The sequence below is a fragment of the Garra rufa genome, chromosome 23 (assembly GCF_049309525.1).
Source record: "Garra rufa chromosome 23, GarRuf1.0, whole genome shotgun sequence".
In the NCBI taxonomy this organism is placed as follows: domain Eukaryota; kingdom Metazoa; phylum Chordata; class Actinopteri; order Cypriniformes; family Cyprinidae; genus Garra; species Garra rufa.
In genome coordinates this window covers 12,848,738-12,853,577 of record NC_133383.1, presented here as the reverse complement: position 1 = coordinate 12,853,577, position 4,840 = coordinate 12,848,738, and positions in this window count along the sequence as shown.

Genomic DNA, 4,840 nt, shown 5'->3' with positions numbered 1-4,840 from the left:
GTCGCTAGCATGATTTTAGCATGTCGCTATCATGATTTTAGCATGAAAAGCAAGTCGCTAGCATGATTTTAGTATGATTAGCAAAGTCACTAGCATGATTTTAGCATGACTAGCAAGTCCCTAGCATGATTTTAGCCTGACTAGCAAAGTCGCTAGCATGATTTTATCATTACTAGCAAGTCACTAGCATGATTTTAGCATTACTAGCAAGTCGCTAACATGATTTTAGCAAGACTAGCAAGTCGCTAGCATGATTTTAACATGATTAGCAAGTCACTACCATGATTTTAGCATGACTAGCAAGTCACTAGCATGATTTTAGCATGACTAGCAAGACGCTAGCACGAATTAAGCATGATTAGCAAGTTGCTAGCATGATTTTAGCATGACTAGCAAGTCGCTAGCAAGGTTTTAGCAAGTCGCTAGCATGATTTTAGCATGACTAGCAAGTCGCTAACATGAATTTAGCATGACTAGCAAGTCGCTAACATGAATTTAGCATGACTAGCAAGTCACTAGCATGATTTTAGCATGATTAGCATATTGTTAGCATGATTAAGATGGAGAGATAGAAAGATAGATAGATAGATAGATAGATAGATAGATAGATAGATAGATAGATAGATAGATAGATAGATAGATAGATAGATAGATAGATAGATAGATAGATAGATAGATAGATAGATAGATGAGTTTAAATGAGTTTGATCGGATTAGAAATAGTAGATAGAAGGGAAGCCTGATTTGAGTCTCAAAGGATTCTGGCAGTTTAAATTTGAATTTTGACAGTTGGAGTTTGAACATTCCGTCAATGTAAGTCAATGAGATTTTATTCCCAGTTTTAATCGGGATTTTTAGGAAAACCGTAAGTCCGATTAGTTAGAAAAGATATAGCAACTCGAGTTAGACCAGTATGAAGATCTGGGCTGAGTTTGGAGTTTGTAGAGTTAAAGCTCTAGGAGGAGTAGCAGTCAGAAAATTTTGGTCTCAGAAGAAGAATAATAACTAGATAAAAAAGTTCGTCGAGACAAACTTTAAGTTGGCTTGAGAAAGCTTTGCCTTAAAGTTTAAAGAAGTTTTGAAAGCTTTAAGCAGTTTGATTAGTTTTTAAAGTTTAAAGATAGAAAAAGTTTGAAAAGATTTAAGTTTGAAGGTTTTCAGTCTGAAATAGTTTTAAGTTTAAAGTAGTTTTAAAGCTTAAACGGATAGACAGATTTATAGATAGATTTATAGACAGATAGATTTATAGACAGATTAATAGACAGATTTATAGATAGATAGATTTATAGACAGATTTATAGATAGATTTATAGATAGATAGATTTATAGACAGATAGATTTATAGACAGATTTATAGACAGATTTATAGATAGATAGATTAATAGATATAGATTTATAGATAGACAGATTTATAGATAGATAGATTAATAGATAGATTTATAGATAGACAGATTAATAGATGGATAGATTTATAGATAGATAGATTAATAGATAGATTTATAGATAGACAGATTTATAGATGGATAGATTTATAGACAGATAGATTTATAGACAGATTAATAGACAGATTTATAGATAGATAGATTTATAGACAGATTTATAGATAGATTTATAGATAGATAGATTTATAGACAGATAGATTTATAGACAGATTAATAGACAGATTTATAGATAGATTAATAGATATATAGATTTATAGACAGATAGATTTATAGACAGATTTATAGATAGATAGATTAATAGATATAGATTTATAGATAGACAGATTTATAGATAGATAGATTAATAGATATAGATTTATAGATAGACAGATTAATAGATAGATAGATTAATAGATATAGATTTATAGATAGACAGATTAATAGATGGATAGATTTATAGATAGACAAGCATGACTAACAAGTTACTAGCATGATCCTAGCACGACTAGCAAGTCACTAGCATGATTTTAGCATGACTAGCAAGTCGCTAGCATGATTTTAGCATGACTAGCAAGTCGCTAGCATGATTTTAGCATGACTAGCAAGTTGCTAGCATGATTTTAGCATGATTAGCAAGTCGGTAGCATGATTTTAGCATGACAAGCAAATCGCTAGCATGATTTTAACATGATTAGCAAGTCGGTAGCATGATTTTAGCATGACAAGCAAGTCGCTAGCATGATTTTAACATGATTAGCAAGTCGCTAGCATGATTTTAGCATGACTAGCAAGTCACTAGCATGATTTTAACAAATCGCTAGCATGATTTTAGCATGACAAGCAAGTCGCTAGCATGATTTTAGCATGATTAGCAAGTCACTAGCATGATTTTAGCATTACTAGAAAGTCGCTAGCATGATTTTAGCATGTCGCTATCATGATTTTAGCATGAAAAGCAAGTCGCTAGCATGATTTTAGTATGATTAGCAAAGTCACTAGCATGATTTTAGCATGACTAGCAAGTCCCTAGCATGATTTTAGCCTGACTAGCAAAGTCGCTAGCATGATTTTATCATTACTAGCAAGTCACTAGCATGATTTTAGCATTACTAGCAAGTCGCTAACATGATTTTAGCAAGACTAGCAAGTCGCTAGCATGATTTTAACATGATTAGCAAGTCACTACCATGATTTTAGCATGACTAGCAAGTCACTAGCATGATTTTAGCATGACTAGCAAGACGCTAGCACGAATTAAGCATGATTAGCAAGTTGCTAGCATGATTTTAGCATGACTAGCAAGTCGCTAGCAAGGTTTTAGCAAGTCGCTAGCATGATTTTAGCATGACTAGCAAGTCGCTAACATGAATTTAGCATGACTAGCAAGTCGCTAACATGAATTTAGCATGACTAGCAAGTCACTAGCATGATTTTAGCATGATTAGCATATTGTTAGCATGATTAAGATGGAGAGATAGAAAGATAGATAGATTAATAGATGGATAGATTTATAGATAGACAGATTTATAGATAGATAGATTTATAGATAGATTTATAGATAGATTAATAGATAGATTTATAGATAGACAGATTTATAGATGGATAGATTTATAGATAGATAGATTAATAGATAGATTTATAGATAGATAGATTAATGGATAGACAGATTAATAGATAGATAGATTAATAGATAGACAGATTTATAGATGGATAGATTTATAGACAGATAGATTTATAGACAGATTAATAGACAGATTTATAGATAGATAGATTTATAGACAGATTTATAGATAGATAGATTTATAGACAGATAGATTTATAGACAGATTAATAGACAGATTTATAGATAGATTAATAGATATATAGATTTATAGACAGATAGATTTATAGACAGATTTATAGACAGATTTATAGATAGATAGATTAATAGATATAGATTTATAGATAGACAGATTTATAGATAGATAGATTAATAGATATAGATTTATAGATAGACAGATTAATAGATAGATAGATTAATAGATATAGATTTATAGATAGACAGATTAATAGATGGATAGATTTACAGATAGACAAGCATGACTAACAAGTTACTAGCATGATCCTAGCACGACTAGCAAGTCACTAGCATGATTTTAGCATGACTAGCAAGTCGCTAGCATGATTTTAGCATGACTAGCAAGTCGCTAGCATGATTTTAGCATGACTAGCAAGTTGCTAGCATGATTTTAGCATGATTAGCAAGTCGGTAGCATGATTTTAGCATGACAAGCAAATCGCTAGCATGATTTTAGGATGATACTAGCATGACTAACAAGTTACTAGCATGATCCTAGCACGACTAGCAAGTCACTAGCATGATTTTAGCATGACTAGCAAGTCGCTAGCATGATTTTAGCATGATTAGCAAGTCGGTAGCATGATTTTAGCATGACAAGCAAATCGCTAGCATGATTTTAACATGATTAGCAAGTCGGTAGCATGATTTTAGCATGACAAGCAAGTCGCTAGCATGATTTTAACATGATTAGCAAGTCGCTAGCATGATTTTAGCATGACTAGCAAGTCGCTAGCATGATTTTAGCATGATTAGCAAGTCGGTAGCATGATTTTAGCATGACAAGCAAATCGCTAGCATGATTTTAACATGATTAGCAAGTCGGTAGCATGATTTTAGCATGACAAGCAAGTCGCTAGCATGATTTTAACATGATTAGCAAGTCGCTAGCATGATTTTAGCATGACTAGCAAGTCACTAGCATGATTTTAACAAATCGCTAGCATGATTTTAGCATGACAAGCAAGTCGCTAGCATGATTTTAGCATGATTAGCAAGTCACTAGCATGATTTTAGCATTACTAGAAAGTCGCTAGCATGATTTTAGCATGTCGCTATCATGATTTTAGCATGAAAAGCAAGTCGCTAGCATGATTTTAGTATGATTAGCAAAGTCACTAGCATGATTTTAGCATGACTAGCAAGTCCCTAGCATGATTTTAGCCTGACTAGCAAAGTCGCTAGCATGATTTTATCATTACTAGCAAGTCACTAGCATGATTTTAGCATTACTAGCAAGTCGCTAACATGATTTTAGCAAGACTAGCAAGTCGCTAGCATGATTTTAACATGATTAGCAAGTCACTACCATGATTTTAGCATGACTAGCAAGTCACTAGCATGATTTTAGCATGACTAGCAAGACGCTAGCACGAATTAAGCATGATTAGCAAGTTGCTAGCATGATTTTAGCATGACTAGCAAGTCGCTAGCAAGGTTTTAGCAAGTCGCTAGCATGATTTTAGCATGACTAGCAAGTCGCTAACATGAATTTAGCATGACTAGCAAGTCGCTAACATGAATTTAGCATGACTAGCAAGTCACTAGCATGATTTTAGCATGATTAGCATATTGTTAGCAT